Genomic DNA, 27,750 nt, shown 5'->3' with positions numbered 1-27,750 from the left:
GCTCGTGCCATTGGTGTTTACGATGGAATGTATACCGCACAAAGAGAGAACGTATATCCAGAAAGGGAAAGACGGACGGCGACAGCTTGGAAGGAACTGTTTAAGGGGATTTGGTGATAATGGAGAGTATCGTGGAGCAGAATCATGAGTCCTCCATGGGCTGGAGTGCCTTCAACAGAGGGGAGGTCATATCGGACGGACTGAAAATGAGGGAGAACAAAGCGGTCATGGGGACGCAGCTTTGTTTCCTGAAGACAGAAGATGACCGGCGAGTAGGATCGTAAGAGGATCGACAATTCATCCCGATTGGCTCGAATGCCGCGGATATTCCAGTGGATAATGGACATAGGGTGAACAGAAAATGGAGGAACGTGACCAAGGGTGACTGCTCAGAGCTTGCGACCGACAGCATGGAATAGCATTCAGTCGAAGGCAGAAGATCCTGATCCATAGGTTGGTCAGGAGCAGCTCCAGCCACCAACGATCGGCCAGTTGACCGGCCACCAGCAGTGCGCCTCGGCGACACGGAAGATGGCTGAGGGCGATTTCCGCCAGGTGGTGCTGTAGATGGGACACGCCTTGGCGGAGAAGGAGAGCAACTGTGTTTCTTCGTAGCCTTCTTGGAAGTATGATGTTTAGATGAAGGAGGAACCGATGGTTGTGAAGTTGCAGTACGTAAAAACTCTTCACGAGAATGCTCTTTTTTCGAAGACTTGGCGTCTGACTTTTGGGCTCGAGATTTAGCAGAACCCAACGAAAGGTGAGCCATTGAGTGGGCAGGCGAAAGTGGTGAGGTTGAACGGGCGATCTTTGCGCTGGCCGATCTGACGACAGTGGTACTAAATGTGAGGTCGCAAGTCTGCGTGGCCGCCTCCTTTGTTGGCCGAGGAGAAGCAAGGACAGCGCTGTATTTTCCTTTCTGAGGCACAGTGGGCTGTCGACTGGCGAGTAACTTTCGAGCAGCAAAGGTCGACACCTTTTCCTTCACTCTTATTTCCTGGATGAGTTTTTCGTCCTTAAAAACGGGGCAATCTCGAGAGGAAGCAGCGTGGTCACCCATACAGTTGATGCAGCGAGGGGATGGAGGTGGACAAGCACCCTCATGGGCATTCTTGCCACACGTAACACATTTGGCCGGATTGGAACAGGACTGGCTGGTGTGATTGAACCGCTGACATCGATAGCAACGCGTGGGGTTTGGGACATAAGGGCGAACGGAAATTATCTCATAGCCTGCTTTGATTTTTGATGGGAGTTGAACTTTGTCAAATGTCAAGAAGACAGTGCGTGTTGGAATGATGTTCGAGTCAACCCTTTTCATAACCCGATGAACAGCTGTGACGCCCTGGTCAGACAGGTAGTGCTGAATTTCTTCATCAGACAATCCATCGAGGGAGCGTGTATAAACGACTCCACGCGAGGAATTTAAGGTACGGTGCGGTTCCACCCGGACAGGGAAGGTGTGAAGCAGAGAAGTACGCAGCAATTTTTGAGCCTGGAGGGCACTGTGTGTTTCAAACAACAGGGTACCATTCCGTAATCTGGAACAAGACTTTACAGGACCCGCAATTGCGTCGACACCTTTCTGAATAATGAAAGGGTTGACCGTGGAAAAGTCGTGACCTTCGTCAGACCGAGAAACAACAAGGAACTGTGGCAACGATGGAAGAACCGTCTGTGGCTGAGACTCAGTGAACTTACGTTTGTGAGCAGACATAGTGGAAGGTGAGGAAACCATTGCGGAAGAATCCCCCATGATTACCGGCGTCTCCGATGGCGCGCTCCTCCCTTGTGGGGGCCCTCACCGAGGGCACACCCGCCTTAGGTGATTGTTCACACCTCAGGTCACACCTCCCGACAAACGGACGGAGGGACCAATCGGCACTTTCGGAAGGTATCAGCTCGGGTAATCACCCCTCCCTGGGCCTGGCCGTTACCAGGGGGTACGTGCGTGTCCTACCTGTCTACCCGGGGTGGGGAATTACGCGTTACCCCGTCACCGGCTACGCATGGAAGTGTGTGGGTCGGCCTTCAGACACGCACAGGTAGGAAGAAAGAGACAGGGAAAGGAAAGAAGAGAGGTCTCAAACGCCGCAGCGGAGAAAAGGGTAAAGAGAAGAGGTAAAGAGAAGAGGTAAGGAAAAGAGAAGGATGAAGAAAGATGAAGACAGACAAGCAAGGAAGGCGAAGAGTGCGGTACATTTACAAGCGTCCGTCTCCGGACGTAGGCACAAACCATACTCCCAGAGGGGGAGAAAGGGAAGGAAAGAGCCAGAGGTGAGGGGGGGGGGCGAAGATGGGGGATGGGGAGGGATACGGAAAGGGGGGGTATGCAGCCCGGAAAAGAAGGAAGGCCACATTAGCTCGGGGTCCCGTGCTCGCTACACACGTATCCACAAAAGAGTTGTGTATCCCCTGGGGGAGCCTTGGAGGGGTTGATACGAAGAAACTATTGGTTGCACCAAGCAGTGAACTGGTCAAGGTGAGTTTCGAGTGTACACTGAGACCTTTTCCATTGAAGGTTAAGATAAATGGCGAGAAGGTGGTGTCATCAGCAAATTGGAGGAGATGGCAGTATACAGGAAATAGGGGAGAGCAGAAAGGATGGAGCCTCGGGGCACGCCAGTGGGCTAGAAAGTACAGGGGTGGGAATTGTGAATATTGACATAGGTGGGACGTAGGGAGAGGATGCAAGCAACGAGACAGACGACATTTATAGGGAGAGCAGAGGTATGGAGTCTGAAGATGAGCTTGGGATTCCAGGCATGGTCGTAGGTATTCTGGAGGTCGAGGGAAATGAAGATAGTGGAGCGATGAGAGTTAAGTTTGAGGGAAAGAAGATTGGTAAGGTTAAGAAGTTGGTTGTTCGATGAGAAGGAGGGCCAGAAGCCACACTGGGTAAGGGGAAGTAGGTGGTGCTAGTTTAGGTGGCGATGAATCTGGCAGGACAGTATGGACCCGAAGACCTTATTGAACACAGCAGTGAGGCATATGGAACGATAGGAAGAGGTGTTAGAGGGGGGGGGGGATTGTTGGGTTTAGGGAACAACAGGAGATGGGAACTCTTCCACAGGTCATGGTAAAAGCCAGTGGAGAGGAGAACGTTGTAGAGGGTAGCAAGGGCAGCCAGGAAAATGGGGGGATTCCTTGAGGTGGCAAGAGGTGACAGCATCGTGACCAGGGGTTGTGTTGCGTTTGGAGCAGAGGGCGAGTGTAACATCATGTGCGGTGATGGGAGTGTCTATCTGAGAGGGTAACTGATCCAAGAACTGGAAACTAGGAGTGAGCTGTGGGACAGAGATATCAGTGCATTCAAGGACGGTGGGGAAGAGGGAGTAATCAAAATGGGAATCATCAGGAATGGAGAAGACCTCAGATAGGTGGGAAGCAAAATGGTTAGCCTTACTAAGGTGCAGCGATTGTCGTGGAGAATAGGGTAATGTGGGGTGGAATGGCTACCAGTAAGGCAGTGGGAGACTGAGCGGCACTTGGAGGAGTTGAGAGGGAGGGTGGAGTCGAGGCATGTACGTGTGTGGCCCCAGTCCCGACGTTTCTTTGCTGTAAAAAGGTTCCAGATGTGTCGCTGTAATTGCCACTGGCAGAGGAGTGTATCCTTGTCATAGGTGTGGAGGAAGGAGCGGTAAAGCCTGCGGATTCACAAAGAAGAAGGGCGGCCTGTGGAGGCCAAATAGGGAGGTGAGGTTGAATGAGTTTGATAGGAACTTGGGCCTCCACAGCGTCAGTGATGGCCTTCTGGAGGAAGGAAGAGGCGTGGGTGATGTCAGTGGGGGGGTGAAAGGTAAGGGTGTATCTTTCGACCTGTGAGGCAATGGAGTCCCGGCTGCCATAGCTCAGTGCCCCGGTGTTTAACGAGGCACCGACCAATCTCTGTCCACACATGGCATCTGTGGCCAATGGCAGTTCTCGGTGTAGTATCAACCCATACAGCTGGTGCACTAAGAGTGTTCCGAGAGAGAATTATCGATTGTGGTGGGCTACTCTCTGGAGTTGTAAGTACCATCACCTCAACTATTTTGTAGACTTTGTTTTTGTACCTATCGAGAAGATATTTTACGTCCCAATTTAAGCATTGGAAGTTAGTTTTGTATGGAAATTTACTTGCTACAGACTCGTATAACGTTTCAGAAAGAGTAAGTCAGTTCTCTAACACTCCATTTATGTGTATTATTTTAAAAATCGCAAAGAAGTATTATGATTTTGTGTGACAAATAGTGAAATTCTACAGGCTTTATTTAGAGGAATAAAATAAACAAGGAAAAGTGAAACACCATTTCAGTAATGCTTGACAATAACGAACTAAACGGGCCGAGAAAACCCTTGCACAGAAATACTCGCCTTACAGCGACCATTCGTAAGCAACACTTATCCATTGGCAGTAACACATCCCTGCAAGACCGGTTCACGCTAGGAAACTTACAAATGTTGCGATTACAAATATCATACTCAAGCAGTGAGAGGCTGCTGCCTGAATCAGTTCCTGATTTACTACACTGTAAACACGGGGTAAAAATGAACTGACGGAAGGTCTAATCCCGCTGTAGCATCCAATAGGAGGTTTGAATTTCAAAGAGCCCGCACGCGTCTGGCGTCAGCTGGCCACACACGCGTTAAATGGTGTAGGACACCGATTCACCGATTGTGTGGGATCACCTCAACGGAATGCCCGCTTGGTCTGAACCAACCCAGCATACCGACTACACTCTGCTCCCTCCCCACCGATCGGTTTTTCTGACAACCGATCCCTGCCCTCCTTCCCACTTCGTATCGACATAACGAAAAAAAAAAATTATATGTTAACCACTAATCCGTCTAATTGCGCAAAAGTCGTCGGCTTATTTTAGAGCTTTCAAGCGCAATCGATATTCTGGCTTAGCCGCTTTCCAGAATGCAGTAGCTCCTATCGCCTCCTTCTCCTCACACAAATCAAGTTCTAAATCCATAGTGGCGTTACAAACCACTTTTACACAGACGAACCAAAGAAACTGGCACACCTGCCTAATACCGTGTAGGGCCTCCTCGAGCACGCAGAAGTGCCACAGCACAACGTGGCATGGACTTGACTAATATCTGAAGGAATGCTGTGGGGAACTGACACCATGAATCTTAAAATTAAAGTTTATGACATTCTGGATTGCAAACGTGTAAAATACTTTTTTATTGGAGTGAGTGACCGGTTTCGACTCTATGAAAGAGTCATCTTCAGACTCTGTAAAGATATACTGCCAAAGTAGTATAGACGCTATAATAAGCATATAAAATATATATAAAAATAAGATAAATAATAATAAACCTTACCCAGAGCGGTGGATGGACACTGCTCGATGAGTTCAGTCGGCCCTCGACGCTCGTGTAACAGCTGACTGTATAAATCACCACTCACCACACAGGAACTACAGAAAGAGAGACTAATATTGAAGCAGATTGCTAGTGTAAATGATTTCAATCCCAATGACATTGACTTCATGTTTAATAAGATACACGGTACACATTGTTGTAACTGCGACCAGGAGGGTCGGGGTTGGCACTGACGAAAGGCGCGGCGGGACCCGCGAAGAGCCCCGCGAGCAACAACACAACGGGAGAGGACGGACACCACTAACGTAGGACAGAACGAATACGACAAGACCGAACAACAGAGTCACAAGGAAGAAAACTCGTACACGAACCAGGAAGAAAGCAGTCTAGCGCAAGCGAAGTGCAAACCGACGTAAGCACGATAAGACTGAATTAATGGTTTTTTTTTTCCTTTATTGATTTTCAATTCCCCCCGAAGGGGGCGGGCTGGCAGCAGCTTACTACGCTGCTCTACAGCCTACAGACTTTTGTTTAAAAAAGGAAGAAGAAAGAAACAATGAAAAACAGGCTATAAAATGGTGATTTAAAGTGTAAAATGGCGTAAAAATGCGGAAAGTTAAAACAGAAACCAGATGGGGTTAGCAATGTTAATAAAATACACAGGAATCAGACAAGTAACATAGTAGACACACAATTAAAAAACATGGCGACAGTCTGCTTTCTGTTCGTAAGAGATAAAAAAAAGCACACCCAGCGACAGTATGATGGCTGTTCGCTACACTTCCCAAAAGACACAACACAGAGCACTCACTGGAAAAACACACCGTAAAACACTGCACGAAAATGGCGGCACAAGGATGGTACTCCCGATCCAAGGCAGATGGGGGACCTGGAGTAGGGGGAAAAACAAGGAGGGAGGAGAGGAAAAAAGCGAAAAGGGGGGGGGAACCAAGGAGGGAGAGGACTAATAAAGGGGAGAAGGGCAGATGCGCGAGGGAATGAGAGGAGGCAGAGGAGGGAGATGTAAAAGGACTCGGGGGGGAGAAGGGGGCAAAGAGAGGGGAGGTGGGGAAGAAAGAGGATGGAGGGGAGGGGAGAGGGAGCCTGGGAAAAGGACAGAGGAAAGGAGGGGGAGTGAGGATCAGAGTTGATAGGATGGATAAATGGAGAGGGCATCATCCGGGAGGGGGAGTTGATGGAAGCCACCTTGGGAAAGGAGATATAGGGTGTAGAATTGGAGGGTAGGGGTGACACAACGGTGAAGACGTGGCAGGGGGCGGGGATCGGAGAGGAGAGGACCAACCAGGGGGTGAGAGGGTTCAAGACGGCGGGAGGTGTAGAGGATGCGGATATGTTCGAGGAATAGGAGCGGATGGGGGAAAGGAATGAGATCATAGAGGATCCGCGTGGGGGACGGGAGGCGTATACGGAAGGCGAGGCGGTGTGCATGACGCTCAAGGATCTGGAGGGTGAATTAATGGGCGAGTGGCCGGCGCTTAAGTACGCTCTCGGGAGCGCCGCTATTGGCCGCTGTGACCACGTGTTCCACTGTGGCGCCCCCACACTAAAAGCGGGCCAGGAGGCGCGCGCCGCCACAGCTTACGGCGCGATGGTGCAGAGACCTCTATGGGTCTTCGACGTCCATGACGTCTGGCGTGGATTCAAATTCCGCGGCGCACGGTACCAGACACGTAGTGTACCTGAGTCCGGTTATCGAAAATGCTCCAAAATTATATACATGGGGTATATCTCCGATAAAATAAATGAATTATTTAAAAATACCGAGCTCACAATAGCATTCGTCACCAATAACCATCTTCAGAATAGACTCAGACACAATATTAATCAAAAAACAACACTAAATATCAAAATTCAAGACTGTATAAAATACAATGTGATGGCTACGAAAAACAATGTAGCGGACCAACTGTCCGTAACTTTGCTATTCGTTTTAAAGAACATGTGGCTGGTACTAGTCGTAGTAAATCCTTGTTTGGCCAACATTTGAATAACTGCAACTATTCCGAAGGATTAATTCATACGAAATTAATAGTCCTTCACTTTGCCCCAAAAGGACCTTTACTTAATGCATTAGAGAAAATTGAAATCTATGCACAACGTAAAAGTGAACCCCTAGCTCTACTCAATGTACAGCTAGACTTTAGGGAAAAACATTTTTATGATCTTTTTGAAGACCTGTTATAAAGAACTGCTCTTTCGTTTTCGTATAATTACATTCTTATATATTTTTATATTATGCTGACGCTTGTTTTATCATTAGTATCTCACAACTACGTTTTTAACTATGTGTATCTCATTTTTATAATGGTTCTTATTTTAAAAACCACAATACAACAACATGTGAACTGTCACTTCACACTTTCTTATTTTTTATTTTGTTATCCATATTTTTCCATCAGAGGGTGATAGTCATCGCTTAATTTTGATTTCCACTTTGTACTTTGCCATATTGGTATCAGGCACCTGGTTCCCACCAATTACCATACACTTTCATTAGCATCATGTTGCCAATATTAGAACCTATACTATGTCCAACCTGACATAGACAATATCTTGCGAACAGATTTTTGGTGAAAACTTAATTTTAAGCTGATTATTAACCTATAATTTTATCCTTTTTGACGTATAATTTTGTCATTATGACGTATACTACGCTAATACTGACAAAAGGCGTCAAATTCCGGCAATTATAACCTTGTTACAGCACCATAGATTGTCGCAGTGAGAATGAGACGCTATTTCCATGGCAACCGCCGACATATCTACGCAAACACTGTTTTCGTGGTCGAATTGTCAATCCTTGAGATATCTTTCGCAGTACCCAATAATCTCTGATAATCTGATGCCTGCCTCACCGGGCTAGGACGCCGTTTCCACGGCAACTATCGATGCACTTGAGTAACATCGTTCCGCTGTTATTACAGAAATGTCGGTGTGGTTCCACCATAGTACATCAGAAGAGAGGAAAAATCCACTTAAACTCTGGGGAACGACAATCTTTGATGTAGATTATATAGTTCTGAGTTTAGAAGGCAGGCAGCATACTCTAAGCCTTATTTCATACCAATGGACCATTTTAATAGCATAATTTGTATTCACTGACGATTAATGATCAATAATTGACACTACGATGTACTCCAACTGCAACTGTTCCTTTGTAGTCATGTTTTAAGTTATGTAATCATGAACGTGTTTTCTGATTGGCTACTTATGATGTCCTACTCAGAAGGGTGTGTGTGACCACCCCTATTAATACCCGCTCCCTCCATGCACAGTCAGCTGTTACACGAGCGTCGAGGGTCGACGGAACTCATCGAGCAGTGTCCATCCACCGCTTTGAGTATAATTTATTACTTTTTATCTTATTTTTATATATTTTTGTATGATTATTATAAGGTCTATACTACTTTGGCAATATATCTTTACAGAGTCTGAAGATGACTCTTTCATAGAGTCGAAACCGGTCATTCACTCCAATTAAAAAGTATTTTAATATGACTGCGATCAAGACTGTTGTAAATTTTAATGTTAACTACTTTCAAGATTGCTGACTATGTTTTCAAAAATCTTACCATGAATCTTGCAGGGCTGTCCATAAATCCGTAAGAGTAAGAGGGGATGGAGATCTCCTCTGAACAGCATGTTGCAAGGATCCCAGATATGCCCAATAATGTTCTTGTCTGCGGAGTCTGGTGGCCAGTAGAAGTGTTTAAACTCATGAGACTGTTCCTGGAGCCACTCTGTAGCAGTTCTGGAGATGTGGAATGTCGCTTTGTCCTGTTGAAATTGCCGAAGTCCGTCGGGATGGACGATGGACACGAATTGATGCAGGTGATCAGACAGAATGTTTACATACGTTCCACCAATCAGAGAGGTATCTTGACCTATCAGGTGTCCCACACCATTACAGACCCTCCAATAGCCTGAACAGTTCCTTGCTGACATACAGGGTCCATGGATTCATTAGGCTGCATCCATACCTGTACACGTCCATTTTCTCTGTGAAATTTGTAACGAGACTAGTTCGATTAGGCAACATTTTTCTAGTCATCAACACACATTGTTGATGTTGTGGGCCCAGGTGAGACGTCATCAAGGTAGACGAGTGGGCCTTCGGCTCCGAAAGCCCATATCGACGATGTTTCGTTGAGTGGTTCGCAGTTTGACACTTCGTGATGGCCTAGCACCGAAATCTGCAGCAACATGCGGAAGGGTTGCACTTCTGTCACGTTGAACGATTCTCTTCAGTCGTCATTCGTCCCATTCTTGCAAGATCTTTTTCCAGCCACATCGATAATGGAGATTTCATATTTTACTGCATTCCTGATATTCACGGTAGCCTCGTGAAATGATCGTCCGAGAAAATCCTCACTTCGTAGTTACCTCGGAGATGCTGTGTCCCGTCGCTCGTGCACCGACTATAACACCACGTTCAAATTCACTTAAGGGAGGTGGGACGTCAGACGGGCCGCCTTGGAGCAGGAGAGGCACCACAGGACATAATTCTACTGTCTATACTTTTACAAATAAATTCATAAAACTTTGCCAGCATGACCAGAAAGGATTCAGGGTTCATACTCATAGCAGTGGAAGTTCAAAAAAGTAACAAAATATTTTTTTTAACATGCGAAATTTCATAATTCTTTCACTTACTATTTGCTGCATTTGTTAGTATAGGTACACTTTTCGTCATAAGTAAGAGAGGTTCTTCGACGAATTTTGCACAGCATACAAACCATCCTTACAGGTGTATGAAACTCTAGAATTTTCCAAATCTATTAAAAACTGTGGAAAAACTGAGATAATTAACTATAAAATTAGAGTTTTTTTCTAAACATGAAGTTTAAAATGTAACAGCTCATTCAGTTTATGATAAATTAAATAAATTCTAGAGTTTCATACACCCTTAAGTCTGGTTTGCATGCTGTGCAAAATCCATCGAAGAATCTCTTACTTATGAAGAAAAGTGTACCTATAGCAACAAATGCAGTCAATAGTAAGTAAAAAAATGGTGAAATTTCACATGTTAAAAAAATTATTTTGTTACTTTTTTGAACTTCCACTGCTATGAGTATGAATCCTGAGTTCTTTCTGGTCATACTGGCAAAGTTTTATGAATTTATTTGTAAAAGTATAGACAGTGGAAATTAAAATGTCCTGTGGTGCCTCTCCTGCTCCAGGTCGGCCCGTCTGACGTCTTACCACCCCACCCCCCCCTTAAATATTAATAACCTGCCATTGTAGCAGCAGTAACAGATGTAACAACTGCGCCGGACTCTTGTTGTCGACCACAGCGCAGTACTCTGCCTGTTAACATATCTATGTAATTGAGTACACATGTCTATACGAGTTTCTTTGGCGCTTCACTGTACGACATTACTTGAGAGTGCCGCAACACAGCATCTCGCAATGGTGGATGGTACACATTACGCTTGGTCGTCTCGGGCATGAAGACAAATCAGCAGCGGCTAAACACACCCTCGACGAGGAGCGTACGTTCGAATTTGAGAAATCAGATATGTTGTGTCGAGTTACTGGATTTTGGGAGAGTATCAACAAAGAATTTAGTGAAATATGACTTCAGAACCGACTCGTCAATAGGCGAGGGCTATCAGCTATAAGAGGATACCATCAGCTTAAGGTGGCTGATCACCAAAAATGTTCATTGATGTCAGTTTTCCAGAAACCTTCTCTATAGGCTGCAAAACTTGTAATCACGTAATGAAATACCTACCACCATTATGCTTCCGTATTTACATTAGTTAATCCAGTTAGATTACAACTAAAAGTGTAGGATACTAACATAACCCATACTGTCGGAGAAATGACGCAAAACGGACTTAAGAACACAACCATTCTCTCTGGACGCATTCACATTTTCCAGATAGAAGGTAGTTATCGCGTATAACGCAAACTGGCGTGGCCCATTAAAAGGCAAAGACAGACGAAATGCAAGTAAATATTCTCAAGCAACTGCGTGGCTGCATAAATTTTATACTGTAATATAAAAACTCCCCCCCCCCCCCCCCCCCCCCCCCCCATGAACCATGGACCTAGCCGTTGGTGGGGAGGCTTGCGTGCCTCAGCGATACAGATAGCCGTACCGTAGGTGCAACCAGAACGGAGGGGTATCTGTTGAGAGGCCAGACAAACGTGTAGTTCCTGAAGAGTGGAAGCAGCCTTTTCAGTAGTTGCAAGGGCAACAGTCTGGATGATTGACAGATCTGGCCTTGTAATACTAACAAAATCGGCCTTGCTGTGCTGGTACTGCGAACGGCTGAAAGCAAGGGGAAACTACGGCCGTAATTTTTCCCGAGGGCATGCAGCTTTACTGTATGGTTAAATGATGATGGCGTCCTGTTGGGTATAACATTCCGGAAGTAAAATGGTCCCCCATTCGGATCTCCGGGTGGGGACTACTCAAGAGGATGTCGTTATCAGGAGAAAGAAAACTGGCGTTCTACGGATCGGAGCGTGGAATGTCAGATCCCTTAATCGGGCAGGTAGATTAGAAAATTTAAAAAGGGAAATGGATAGGTTAAAGTTAGATATAGTGGGAATTAGTGAAGTTCGGTGGCAGCAGGAACAAGACTTTTGGTCAGGTGAATACAGGGTTATAAATACAAAATAAAATAGGGGTAATGCAGGAGTAGGTTTAATAATGAATAGAAAAATAGGAATGCGGGTAAGCTACTACAAACAGCATAGTGAACGCATTAGTGTGGCAAAGATAGATACGAAGCCCACGCCTACTACAGTAGTACAAGTTTATATGCCAACTAGCTCTGCAGATGACGAAGAAATTGAAGAAAAGTATGATGAAATAAAAGAAATTATTCAGATTGTGAAGGGAGACGAAAATTTAATAGTCATGGGTGACTGGAATTCGAGTGTAGGAAAAGGGAGAGAAGGAAACATAGTAGGTGAATATGGATTGGGGGACAGAAATGAAAGAGGAAGCCGCCTGGTAGAATTTTGCACAGAGCATAAGTTAATCAAAGGTAACACTTGGTTCAAGAATCATAAAAGAAGGTTGTATACATGGAAGATACTAAAAGGTATCAGATAGATTATATAATGGTAAGACAGAGATTTAGGAACCAGGTTTTAAATTGTAAGACATTTCCAGGAGCAGATGTGGACTCTGACCACAATCTATTGGTTATGATCTGTAGATTAAAACTGAAGAAACTGCAAAAAGGTGGGAATTTAAGGAGATGGGACCTGGATAAATTGACTAAACCAGAGGTTGTACAGAGTTTCAGGGATAGCATAAGGGAATAATTGACAGGATTCGGGGAAAGAAATACAGTAGAAGAAGAATGGGTAGCTTTGACGGATGAAGTAGTGAAGGCAGCAGAGGATCAAGTAGGTAAAAAGACGAGGGCTAGTAGAAATCCTTGGGTAACAGAAGATATATTGAATTTAATTGATGAAAGGAGAAAATATAAAAATGCAGTAAATGAAGCAGGCAAAAACGAATACAAACGTCTCAAAATTAGATCGACAGGAAGTGCAAAATTGCTAAGCAGGGATGGCTAGAGGACAAATGTAAGGATGTAGAGGCCTATCTCACGAGGGGTAAGATAGATGCTGCCTACAGGAAAATTAAAGAGACCTTTGGAGATAAGAGAACCACTTGCATGAACATCAAGAGCTCAGATGGAAACCTAGTTCTAAGCAAAGAAGGGAAAGCAGAAAGGCGGAAGGAGTATATAGAGGGTCTATACAAGGGCGATGTACTTGAGGACAATATTATGGAAATGGAAGAGGATGTAGATGAAGATGAAATGGGAGATACGTTACTGCGTGAAGAGTTTGACAGAGCACTGAAAGACCTGAGTCGAAACAAGGCCCCCGGAGTAGACAACATTCCATTAGAACCACTGACGGCCTTGGGAGAGCCAGTCCTGACAAAACTCTACCATCTGGTGACCAAGATGTATGAAACAGGCGAAATACCCTCAGACTTCAAGAAGAATATAATAATTCCAATCCCAAAGAAAGCTGGTGTTGACAGATGTGAAAATTACCGAACTATCAGTTTAATAAGTCACAGCTGCAAAATACTAACGCGAATTCATTACAGAGGAATGGAAAAACTAGTAGAAGCCGACCTCGAGGAAGATCAGTTTGGATTCCGTAGAAATGTTAGAACACGTGAGGCAATACTGACCCTACGACTTATCTTAGAAGCTAGATTAAGGAAGGGCAAACCTACGTTTCTAGCATTTGTAGACATAGAGAAAGCTTTTGATAATGTTGACTGGAATAATCTCTTTCAAATTCTGAAGGTGGCAGGGGTAAAATACAGGGAGCGAAAGGCTATTTACAATTTGTACAGAAACCAGATGGCAGTTATAAGAGTCGAGGGACATGAAAGGGAAGCAGTGGTTGGGAAGGGAGTGAGACAGGGTTGCAGTCTCTCCTCGATGATATTCAGTCTGTATATTGAGCAAGCAGTGAAGGAAACAAAAGAAAAATTCGGAGTAGGTATTAAAATCCATGGAGAAGAAATAAAAACTTTGAGGTTCGCCGATGACATTGTAATTCTGTCAGAGACAGCAAAGGACTTGGAATAGCAGTTGAACGGAGTGGACAGTATAAGATGAACATCAACAAAAGCAAAACGAGGATAATGGAATGTAGTCGAATTACGTCGGGTGATGCTGAGGGAATTAGATTAGGAAATGACACACTTAAAGTAGTAAAGGAATTTTGGTATTTTGGGAGCAAAATAACTGATGATGGTCGGAGTAGAGAGGATATAAAATGTAGACGGGCAATGGCAAGGAAAGCGTTTCTGAAGAAGAGAAATGTGTTAACATCGAGTATAGATTTAAGTGTCAGGAAGTCATTTTTGAAAGTATTTGTATAGAGTGTAGCCATGTATGGAAGTGAAACGTGGACGATATATAGTTTCGACAAGAAGAGAATAGAAGCTTTCTAAATGTGGTGCTACAGAAGAACGCTGAAGATTAGATGGGTAGATCACATAACTAATGAGGGAGTATTGAATAGAATTGGGGAGAAGAGGAGTTTGTGGAACAACTTGACTAGCAGAAGGGATCGGTTGGTAGTACATGTTCTGAGGCATCAAGGGATCACCAATTTAGTATTGGAGGGCAGCGTGGAGGGTAAAAATCGTAGAGGGAGACCAAGAGATGAATACACTAAGCAGATTCAGAAGGATGTAGATTGCGGTAGGTACTGGGGGATGAAGAAGCTAGCACGGGATAGAGTAGCATGGAGAGCTGCATCAAACCAGTCTCAGGACTGAAGACCACAACAACAACAACAACAATATAAAAACTTGTGACAAATACGTAGGAAAATAAAGACTGTAATGAAACTGTCAAACAACTATCTAAAATGGAAACGCAACAAATTTAGACTTAAAAATACGTCTGCTTCAGCCTGATACTACGCAGCTCGCTACAGCAGTCACCTTTAGTGTGACGTAGAATCGTAAACTTAAAAATCTTTGGCGCAGCAGAGTGGGAGGGCACTGCAGCATCCTGGCATGTGCTCTGCTTTCCAGATTCTTGACGCGCATGTGTCTGCATGTCGAAGGGCAACCCATAATAAGTAAACTAATTAATTGTCATTACCAGAAAGTATTCTTGATTCCCTTATTCTTAAACACTCTTCTCTTTCTTCTTTACTATTAAATAAATGGATGCATTTTAAACTTTATTAGTATATTAGTGTATTATGGGAATTTTAGTTTAAAGAAATAAATGAAAATTTAGAAGTCTTCTAGTAGAAGGTTGTCGCTCTATGCATTAAATGTGCAAACTCTCTACTGGGTACTTCGCTGGGCGGTTATATTTCCGGTAGTATGCTGCGGGGTTAAATACCTGACTGAAGGTAACGTCTTTGAGAAAAGATGATGTATGGAGTAAAGTACGCGATCAAATGAATTGAGTAGCAGAGAAAACGTATGGAAAGGCGTTTACCTCTTCGTATTGATTCCATAGTCCGTGCGAAGGCTGTTAAAGTGGCAGTCGCCTGAAAAAAATGACCTCCGTTCTCCGCCATGTCAGCTTCTGACTATTTCCACTTTTTGTGTAAATCGTTCTCATTCATTACGAATGTACAGTTGAGTGATAGCCCAAACGACCAGCGTCGTTGGCCAATCGAAACATAGATATCTATCTGCCGCCAGCTTTTATGCCTTATTTCTGCGATCACAGCTGCCGAGGAGCGTGGAGCAGGGACACGGAACCTTTAACTGTGGAGCAAAGGGCCTGCGTGCTCTCTGGAAACAGATCAGTGCCTTTCGTAAGAAGTAATATTCAGCGATAATTACCACCCATGTTCCTTTTAATTGAATACATTAGAACAAATGTTCGCCTCTGGCACTTTGAATTGATGCTTTTAAATGAAGCTGATTATCATTACAGTGCAAAAATACAATGTAAATAGCACAAACGCCACCTGCATTCTGTGTACAAGGAAAGGTAATGCAAACGGTTTCTTATCCAAATATCGAATGTTGGTTGCTGTACGTCGTATAACAAGGAGGACTGCGTACCAACACATCTGTAGCAGTATCATGACCTATCGGGTCTGCAGCTACACAGTGTTACTGCTCGCATTGGTTGGTATTCCACGATTGCCACATAAATACGATATTGGTACGCCTTTACTCAACAACACGCAAGATCTCAATGGTAGCATGGGTCTAGAGGCGAGAGGATTTGCGCGACCCTACAGCATCGCACTGCAACATCACTTACCCTGAGTCAAGAAATGGGCCTGCTTCCAGCAAGGCAAGAATGTATAGCATACTGCGACGACATCTCGAGCATCATGGGACTGCAGCACGGTGACCATTGTTGGAGCAGCAGAGAGGGATACGCCAGCAGAGGTACGGCAGCAATAAACACAAGAGTGACATTACGGCATCTTTTCATACGAGTCTCTATTGTACGTGTAGTGGCCCCATGACGTTGTATCTAAACAAGATACTACAAAACTGCAGTCTGCCAGTTCCATCATGACCTACGATGATACTGTTCGAATGTAACACTTGTCCAGCTCAGCATGGTCTGGGATGCGTCATTCAGTGATGAGTTATCGAGAGACTGGCATGCCGTCATTAACCAAGCACAATGGTAATGAACTCCAGGACAAAGTGGAAGCACGATGGAATGACGTACATCTGTCATCCAACTCCATTTCTACCCGGTACCCTGAGAGTTTAAAGCCATTGTTGCCATCAGCGGTGGAAGCTCTGTGCTCTAAATGTTACTCTTTTATTGTGTAACGATTTCATTGCACGTCTTGTGGCAGAGTTTTTGTCAGGTTAGCAGGAGAAAGAAGGCCGCCTATGCGTTCTTCGTCAACAAGTTCTGGATGACCTGGTATCCCAGCAAAATTCCCCATCCAGGCCTTGCCATATACAAATTTACCTCACATCTAGGGCTCACTGCCTCCATCAGAGCCGAACACTGCTGCAGTAAAGGAGACAGTCTGTAGCAATGCCGACCCGCGTTACTAAATGTCACGGCGCGACACCTAGCTATTCCCTGTTCTAAATGACAAGATATGCTGCCTCAGAAGAGCATTCGTAGGTAAAACCCCCATCAATGCTGCCCATTTTAGCCAGGCAGCATTAGCCACTGCCGGCAGATTTCGAGAAATCGTCCATGCCCTCACCAGCCTGATATGGTTCATCTGGCTGCCGCTACTGGACGTGGCCTCCACTGGCTGCTACAGGCCGGGTCTAGGTCCGATGCTGCAGAGCGTCGACCTGGCATCTTCAGCCAGGGGACCACCCACTGGCTGACTGCTGCCGACTTTACGACGCCCAGCCGAGAGATCAGGGTTCTCACCTCAGACTGACCGGCTGATGAGTCACTGCGTCCCTACTGCCTGCACACTCAGCTGCTCTCTTTTGCTGGGTCGCTTGTTCTGCAGGCCACTGTGTTGCTGCCCACGCTGGGTATCTCAGCGCACTCACTGTACCGCGGCTGCGTCTCCTCGCCTCCTTTGGAGAGTGACCCCCTGGGCCAGGAGCCTCACTTTGCACTTCTCCACCTGCCGAGGTACTGACGCCACGACTCCTCACCTGGGTCTAACGACACTGTAAACTGGCCTGTTTGCGAAGGCTGCTTGCCGAGTTCAGCACTTTACTAACACTCTGGCGCCGACGTCTGACACTCGTTGCTGAGAGCAACAACACATCCGCTATAACTAATGGAATAAATAAATGAATGTTTCTGCCACGCTTCCCTGACTTACCAACTGGCATCCCTTGCCTCTAATTCTGCTGTCCAAACAAAAAATACTCACCATCACCATAATCGGTAGCAGGGTACCAGAATACTAGCCCCATCCTGCCGCCACTCTGTACCTTGTGTGTCCTCAAATAATGAACAAATTTGATCAAATATTCTTCTGCCATACTGTATTCGTTCTGTCTTACTACAAACGGAATTAAATGATTTGCTATACTTCCTGTTCCTCTGTTTTTAATGCCCAGAAGCATATTAGTAGTACTTGGAATATAGCAAACCGACCGAGTTAGTGCAGTGGTTAGCACACTGGACTTGCATTCGGGAGGACGACGGTTCATTCCTGATTTACGTTTTCTGTAATTTCCTTAAATCGCTTCAGGCAAATGCCTGGATGGTTCCTCCCCTAATCCGATGAGATCGATGACCTCACTGTTTTCTCTCTTCCCCCAAAGCAACTCAACCAGTATAGGTATGATACAACGAGTTCCTAATATCTAATAAGAAACGACCATACTTCCTTCGCCGCCTCACTGTATTATTGTGGCTTGTATGTTTCTCTGATACTTTCATTGAGAAACAGTCATTACTAAGACTCTTAGCAGGCTTTAACGTATGGAAACAGTTACCAGTTCACATCCAACTGGCTTCAAATCCTCCATCTGGGTAAACAACGCTAATGGTCACTATAACTGGTAGTGGGGTACTTGATCCAAGCCCCATCCTCATATTCCACTGCAACTCTTGTGAGAAGTGCTGGAGCCACCACCACAAATGATGACAGAATTATTTGGAATATGTCTACAGTCGCAACATACGTCGTCATCACCACCGTAGCGCCAGTCCAGAGACTGTTCTTTCGCCTTCTCGGGTTGCTGGCAAGTGTGATGGTTAAACTTTAGTTGGCATTGGAATTTAAGGGTAGCGTATAGTATGCCAGAGTCACACATTAGGGTGCCTTAGTTTTGGGAGAATACTGGGGAGGAACATCAAGGCATGTGTCCTGTGTGGTGTGCACCATGTAAACTGTTAGGCTACAGTGCTTCCTGTACACCATAGGCATGGTCACAATGGCTGCGACATCAGTCTGAATGGCTTATGGTCCGCCACAAGCATTGGAAGTAGTGGTTGAATCTTATTATTACCTATATATTTAGTCTTCATGTTGGTATTTACTGTTTTCTCCGATCGATTTTTGTTATCTTTATTGTATAAAAACCACGCAATGGTTGAATGAGGAACACAGACAGTTACCATTGAGGAAGCAGATCAGTTCTTGTAGCATTACCTAGCTTATTTAAGAGAAGAGAATAAAGAAGTACATAAAGAGTTGAGTACAGCAAAGGAGGAAATAATCTCGTCTTTTGGACTGCTCTTGGCAGGAGAGGATGTACTGGCATTTGTAGGCAATCTATCAGCGGTTGCAAATACGGGATTCTGGACTGATGCGCAGTTGTTAAAGATCATCAAGTTGCGTTACCACGATGGCTTAAGAAACTAGGTTTGAGGAACTCAAGAAAAGTGGGTACAATGGTATAAGAAACTAGATAACGCTAGATTCTACCGGAGACATTCAACGTTGTATCACAAAAGCAGAAGGAGTCTGTCGAAACTTGTAGATAAAATATGGAGGATCCATGTTGATTCCTCCCAGTGGCCGTGCGGGCTTAGCCGAGCGGTCTGGGACTGTGCGGCTGGTCCCGGCGGAGGTTGGAATCCTCCCTCGGGCATGGGTGTGTGTGTGTGTGTGTGTGTGTTTGTCCTGAGGATAATGTAGGTTAAGTAGTGTGTAAGCTTAGCAGTTAAGTCCCATAAGATTTCACACACACACACACACACACACACACCTATCAGTGTAGAGATAATGTTGAGGCAAATGGAATCATTCTAAAGCAAGCAGAACATAAACAAATAGTGGCGTTCTTATGCAGACTACCACGTAGTGTGTCAAGGAAGGTGAGTGAAGTATTTCCGAAGGAGCTGACTGTTCACGTACCCAGTATACTGGAAGAAATAGGTATAGCGACAAAGGTCCTCGATAGGAGAAATGCATCCTCTACTGATGTGAATTTCTATTGCTGAGAACGTTTGGGTCATATGTGAAAGGAGTGTCGCCAGCCATAATGTATAAAATGTGGGAAAGTGGAACACTGGAAGTTGGACTGAAGGAGTAAAACGTACAATGGTAGAAGATGAAGTGCAAATAATCAACTGTTAAATGAGAATGGCAACTTCAAATCCACTGAGTGGCGTTCCCAGTAATATTTGATGCTGTAAGAAATGGGGCGTTTCTTGACTAGCTCTTCAGCCAGCCAGCCCAGAGGTGGCTTTTATGCGGTTCCCCTATCCACCGAGGTAAATATTAGCCAGCAGCCTCCATCCCGTGCCAGATACCTGCTACATAAACATTTAGGAGAAACTTCTCACACTTGAACATGAGCTGTACACTAGATGCAGACAGATCTGGTGAGCAGACTCTGTCCACAGGGAGTGGTGGTGTCAGGAAGGGTATCCAGTCACCAACAGTTACCAACATTGCTTCAACCCACGTAACAATGTCGATCCCATAGTGAACTTGTAAATGGAAAAAGTGGAGAGGAAGAACTAGGACATACGTGGCATTTCAGTTCTGTGCAGGAGAAGTGATTGAAGTCTTCGCTCCTGACGGGACGAGTGTGCTGTATTAAAGGTAATATGACGCTTTGCCCTCTGGAATTACTTTTTATCTTGTAAGGTGCAGATTAATAAAACTGAACTGGAAAAAGTTTGTTAATTGTTGGGATACGAAAGATGAATGGAATGTGTAAATATAATAAGGGTAGAAGAACAAACTTGTCAGGGACTGGTAAGAGAACGAGACTATCATAAATTGTCCAATACTCTTATTTATTTATTTATTTCCAGACTCGAATTGGGACACACACCCACTAACTGTGGCACTGGCACTGAAGAATACATTTACCTCTGGGGTACAGTGTCCCATATCAGTTAATTTTCATATGAGAATCAAGTTATGTATACTTTTTAGCATATGCCAAAAACCTATGTTAATAATTTACATGTTATCACCTTAGCACATGTCTGTGGTATTCAGAATATACAGGTTGAGTCATAACTATGTAAATACTTTTTTGGAGAATAGGGTCCCAACCTTATCAACACGATTAAGGCACTCATTCAACGTTCAACAATACAGTTTAGTGATAATTGTCTGCTACTAATCCAGTTACTGCAAACCTTCTGGTAAACGAATTGGTGACCGTCTATTTCGAAATCGTTCTGCAAACCTTCGCCACACTTCTTTCGCCGGCAGCACAATTTCCAGTAAGCTTGCAAACATTCATCTCTGATCAAATGTGAGTATCAGCCATAGGCTCTAACAATCTGGAGTAAAAAACGAGACAAAGTTAAGATTCTTCACCGCCCGTTGTGGCCGAGTGGTTCTAGGCAGTTTGGTCCGGAACTGCGCTGCTGCTACGGTCGCAGGTTCGAATCCTGCCTCGGGCAAGGATGTGTGTGATGTCCTTAGGTTACTTAGGTTTAAGTAGTTGTAAGTCTAGTGGACTGATGACCTCAGATGTTAAGTCCAATAGCGCTTAGAGCAATTTGAACCATTTTTAAGATTCTTCACATAATTTTGACTCAATCTATAGATTTGGTTAATATTTAATTGTCAAACGTGAAGTGCTTTATATACAAGGGTAAAGATTAACTTGAATGATCTTCGATTCTACAAAATCATTTGTATGTTATCTTCGTTAAGACTATCTTACATGGGAATGTATTTCAACAATAGACATTTATAAAAGCATTCGAAAAAATTCAATGAATTTTTTTCACTCCGTCTCTTTGTTCCAAGCAATGACAGGATGTTTTGTCCAACATGTGAAACTTCATATTTCATCTAAAATATTTAGTTGCCTATGTTTTTCACCAGTGCCGGGGACTGCCAGCCATTGTGTTATGTCACTGCCTGAGTTTCTGCAGCTGAAGATGTGAACCAGATGAAGACAGTTTCATGCCAGTGAATTTCACGCCTTCTATGAATATTGTTTCGAAATATTTCTGTTAGTCCTATGTATGTTATCCCATGGCAACCGCATTTTAATTTATGCACTCCTGAATTGGTTAATTTACAGCGTTTTCCCCTAGAATGACCAGATTGTGTTTTGTTGTGAGCTCTGATACTTATTCTCAACTTGGAATTTTGATATGAACGTTTGATATTATCTGATAATTTCCCAATATGAAAAATATGAGTAGATTTGCGAAAAAATAAACACTAACAGTGCAATAGTAACTGACAAGAGAATGGAGTAGTAGTATTCAACATAGTCTGTATAAGAAGAATCATCGAGTCTCCAACGAAAGTAACATCATTTGCAATGAAAACAAAAACACTCACCCATTTGACACCTGTCCTAATTAAAAATCACTAAACAGTACCAAATATTCACTTGAGAAAAGAGAAAAAATATTGCCCCATGATGAACCGACCCGCAAATGTAAGGTATTGTATATACCTACTCAGGCTGTACATACAAAAGACAGCATATAGTGAAAAGTTTGAGTGAAGTGACACAAAAAGCTACAGACGTCGACATCTTATCCCGCCTAAAACATTTTTTTTGATGTTATAACCATGTACACCAACAGAACAATTGAAGAGACCATTCAAGTTGTCGAAGATAATACACCGACGCATCATAAGAGGAACGCAATAGTAGTAGACGAATTTTATTGCTTTACTAGGATTACAACTCTCCCATAACTATTCCAAGTTAAATAACCAAATACATGTACTAGAATATGGTTTAGTAAAGTGACACTATCTTGCTGGTCTACTAGCTAATATTTTACTCCACCATACTGAGAACTAATTTCCTTATAACAATCCCAAATGGATAAAAAATTCTTTGTAGATGACACTAATATTAAAAGAGCGATGAGAAAAATAAATATACTCCACTAAATTGAATAAATAATCCAAAAATATGAACAGTATGGAAAGGATACATCGCTACTCACTGCATTAAGAGGCGATGATTCACAGAGAGGTTTCATCCGAAAGACTGCTAACATACTGAGCTTTAGAACAAAATTCGTCTTCTGTAATAGGAAAGGCGCACACGTTCTCACAGGTACAACCCACATGGACGTGGCCAATGTCTCCAGGCGCCTGAGCACGACTTAACGTGAGTCAGGCTCCAGTGTCCAGAGACAATGGCCATTACTGTGTGAACTGTGGCTCTGTGAGTATGTGTGTGTTTCCTATTTTTGAAGAAGAACTTCGTCTTAAAGCTCGGTATTTAGGGTATTTTTTCATTGTGCATGTCTGCAACTCACTGCCTCTTCTATATGGTACTGCTGTTATTCCATTATTTGATTTCATGCAAAAATAGATTTACAACTGAGAGTGAATATCATAATAAAATAAAATATTTAGATCTAACTTAAATAGCACTTTAGACGACTAAACGGATATTAAAAAGCTACACGTAAGTAGAAGTAAAATAAAAGACAGCATTACGATAACAAGGAAACATGATAATAAAAAATTGAGTTGCTAAACTTGTATATGGGAGGAACGGAATATGAATTTTCATTCTTCCAGATGATTTAGGTTTCCTAGGTTTATCTTGATGACTGTCGACAGTACTCCTTCAAGTGGCAATCTCTAACGTGTATAATGCGAGGTCTGTACTGTTCCCCTTCTTTACTGTCTTATTTATTTTCATTTATTTAGTTACTTAACGCACAATTATTAAATACTTAAGGTTCTGTCTGAGATGCAAGCAAGACTCCTAAAAGACATTCATAACAGTACACTTTGCAATGTGCTTGATAGGTTGTTTTTATGTAGCAATAATAATAGTTGTAGTAATTAATAAACGTGTTACGGCGAGGCCATTCTCATTAATTTTGTTAAATGAACATAAGTACTTTGCGATAAAACAACCAGTAGTTACATACTTGTCATACTCAACAAGTTATGGGTGATTCGAGTTCTCAATTCCCACAATTTGCGATGTGCAGAGATGCGGCAACTGTGTTGGTTGGTCAAGTTTTTGTTTTGTCATAACTGTTGTAGCTTTGTACAGATTTCAGATGTCGTAAAATAATGACTATGACGGTGTTTTTAATCATGCCTATGGTTACTCTATCATTCTCCTAATCGTTCGTGAAAACAAGAGTTAAGGAAGAATCAGTTGTCGTAGAAGTGTTCATGGCTGAGTTTACTCTGTTAATTAGTTCTATGTAGAGAATTATAGATTAATTCTCTATGTAATGCGAGCATCTTGCCTACTACAGCTGCATAACTTTTTCTTTCTTCACAGGCAACAGAGGTGTCCTGGAGTGCTAGCCGATGTTTACATGACGAATAGAAGAGACCTCTTAACATCTGCAGCGTCATACCACGCCATCTGCAGGGTTTTCGGGCTGACGCCGTTCACAGTGGACACTGAGAAGTGTGAGCTACGGAGGACACGTCTTGGTACACTGTACGCGGCTGTTGTTCTCGTCATGAACCTAGTAATAATAGCGCCTGTGGAAAACGGGTTGCAAGCTGTGAACGTGAGAAAAAAGGATTCCATCACCTTTGTGTGGTTGGTTGCTTATATCACGACACGCTTCGCTACCACCGTGATGACTGTCGTCGCAGATCTTTTTCTGAACACCCGCAAGTACCAGAGGATCCTCACTCTGCTGTCTTATCGGGACAGTGGCGTCTTGGGGTCTCATCTTTCCTCCAGTGGGGCAGTAAAGATCTCCTGCGTTGCAGTTTACGTCATGTCTCTTGCTCTGATTATAGCTGTTGTTACGCTGGATTGTCCGAGCAACGGCACCCTCTGGTCATTTTTCCCCATATTGTTCACAAATAGTATTGTACCAACAGCTGTTTTCAGGTACGTGGGACTTGTTCTTCTTGTGAAGGACGACTTAAGTCAACTCAACCAGTGTCTGGGAAGTTCGGATCAAATGAGACGCCAGAGCCGACCACTTGCAGACCGCTACCGGAAACTGAGGAGAGTCCACTCCGCACTGTGCCACCTGTCCCAGGAGGTTCTTTCGGCACATGAGACATTCTTGGTTTCATTCATCGTGACAGCACTGTGCACTATTTCTTGGAACGTTGTGGCGATAACCTTATCACTGCCGCATAGACGGCCAGAGGTGGTATATATTTTGGTTCTGTCGTGGCAGTCCTCGCAATTGTTAATGGTGATTGCGGCGTCGCACGCGCTGTCCAGGGAGGCGGCGCAGACAGCTCCTGTCGTGTGCCGACTACTCCTGGGTTCGACTCTCCGCTGCTCAGAAACAGAGCTGCGCCACTTCTATGGCCAGGCCCACAGCCAGAGTCCCACTCACCGACTTTACGGTGTCGTTCCTTTGGATATGAGGATGTTGGTGGCCTCATTGTCTTTCATTACAACTTATACCGTGGTTTTGTTAACTTTCTGGGAAGCGTTCTGAAAAAGAAAACCGTGTCCTATAATTATTACAGCAGTGTTGATGAATATGGACTGTTCTGCACTAAGGTCGATAACTGTGTTGCTATGATTACGAGCTTGTAAAATTCATGCCTATTAAATTAACTTTTACCTTAACCATAGATAGCTATTAAAACTCTGTAGTATTGTGAATGATGAGACCTCTCTGCTTGAAAATTTTTCCTTGCTTACTATTGCACAACACAGCCAAGGGGTACGAAGATGGACGTATTCAAGTCTATATATCCTCCCAACGGTGGAAGCTGAAGGAGACAAAACTGCAATATTTTCTTCACTACGTTTAACTTTCACGCAAGGGATAATTATTAATAGCAAGACAAATGATTTACTTAGATCAAGATGTAAATTGCACGAATTTGTAATTATTGAGGCATAAAAAGTCACTGCATTTAAGTGAAAGAGAAAAAAGTTCTGGAGCAACAACTGGAATGTTCTTAGTGGGCACAGAATGTTGCAAGAGAGGCTATGTTTCTCAAATGAAGGCGGAAGTTTGATAAAGCGGTGGCAAGGCGACACGGAGCTACAGGAACCAACAACAGGACGTGGCAACACAAGAGTGCCACAGACACTATCTGACCTATGTGAATGTAAACGGTGTTTCGTCGCTGTCTTCTATCGCACGGCAATTATGAGTTACTGCAGCTCGAAAAAGCTACCGCTACAAAAATTATACTAGTGTTAATCTCGGACATAAAGATGACTACTACTCGCTTTGTTGCATAGAGAAATGGGACCATCACAGTCTGATACGCCACGACGGCCTGCAGAAACCATCGTAAAACATAGTCAAGCATCAGTGAAACGACGTCCGTATCGAGACCTTAATCAGAGTTATTACTACCCTTGATACAACCCAATGTGTCTCACGCAACCGAATGAACCATTCTACTTTTGTATCATGTGGACGTACAAATTTTCTCGTTGATGTCCAACCTTTTTAAACAACTCTCACACCAAGACAGTGATTGTAATAGAGCTATATACATTTAAACATAGGACAGAAACCGAGCAGGAAACAGCACAGAAAATGAATGTCAAAATGTGCACTGCCTTGGCAGGAGTGACCTTGAGCTTGCTACACTCATCATGCACACAGTCAGAATGAGCCGCTGGGCGCTAAGATCATAAACTCACTACACATTACATTCACTTTCATCCTCAGAGCGTATCGACCAAACGAGGCATTTTTCACATCATATACTAATATACTATATAATATATACTAATATACTATATACTAATATACTACACTGGGAAAGGAGTGAGACAGGGTTTTAGCCTCTCCCCGATGTTATTGAGTCTGTATATAGAGCAGGCAGTAAAGGAAACAAAAGAAAAATTCGGAGTAGGTATTAAAATTCATGGAGAAGAAGTAAAAACTTTGAGGTTCGCCGATGACATTGTAATTCTGACAGACAGCAAAGGACTTGGAAGAGCTGTTGAGCGGAATGGACAGTGTCTTGAAAGGAGGATATAAGATGAACATCAACAGAAGAAAAAGGAGGGTAATGGAATGTAGTCAAATTAAATCGGGTGATGTTGAGGGAATTAGATTAGGAAATGAGACACTTAAAGTAGTAAAGGAGTTTTGCTATTTAGGGAGTAAAGTAACTGATGATGGTCGAAGTAGAGAGGATATAAAATGTAGACTGGCAATGGCAAGGAAAGCGTTTCTGAAGAAGAGAAATTTGTTAACATCGAGTATAGATTTAAGTGTCAGGAAGTCGTTTCTGAAAGTATTTGTATGGAGTGTAGCCATGTATGGAAGTGAAACATGGACGATAAATAGTTTAGACAAGAAGAGAATAGAAGCTTTCGAAATGTGGTGCTACAGAAGAATGCTGAAGATTAGATGGGTAGATCACATAACTAATGAGGAAGTATTGAATAGGATTGGGGAGAAGAGAAGTTTGTGGCACAACTTGACTAGAAGAAGGGATCGGTTGGTAGGACATGTTTTGAGGCATCAAAGAATCACAAATTTAGCATTGGAGGGCAGCGTGGAGGGTAAAAATCGTAGAGGGAGACCAAGAGATGAATACACTAAGCAGATTCAGAAAGATATAGGTTGCAGTAAGTACTGGGAGATGACGAAGCTTGCACAGGATAGAGTAGCATGGAGAGCTGCGTCAAACCAGTCTCAGGACTGAAGACCATAACAACAACAACAAACTAATCTCACAGACCAAGACAACCACTGCAAATCAAAACTCACTTTCCAGCCTGCTAGGACTGCAGCATCTCTTCAAGCAGAAAACTGTAATCACACAGCTCTAATTGAAAATTTTGGAAAATATAAGATCCACAACATGTCAGATCGTGCATACACGACTTGCAAATGGATTGGATTCTATCAAAGAAGAATGTCACTCATTCAAGGAAAACATCATTAAACAAAACATCCGTTAAAGGCTAAACATAACTTACCTAAATCCTCTTACATATGATTCTCAGCATGTACTGGAGCTGCTCACTAATAGAAAAAATGCTCTCATAAGCAAGTGTCACTGTGTCAGCTACACAACAAACAAAAGTTGTTTCCCTGCATCATCTCATTATAACATACATTATTCATATAAGTCTAATACCACTACATCAAAATATTCACAAAAATCATATGATGTAACTTGTCATTCATCAAATCAGACCTGACACTC

The sequence above is a fragment of the Schistocerca piceifrons genome, chromosome 3 (assembly GCF_021461385.2).
Source record: "Schistocerca piceifrons isolate TAMUIC-IGC-003096 chromosome 3, iqSchPice1.1, whole genome shotgun sequence".
In the NCBI taxonomy this organism is placed as follows: Eukaryota; Metazoa; Arthropoda; class Insecta; order Orthoptera; family Acrididae; genus Schistocerca; species Schistocerca piceifrons.
The sequence above is the reverse complement of the archived record's forward strand: the minus strand, read 5'-3'. Positions refer to the sequence as shown.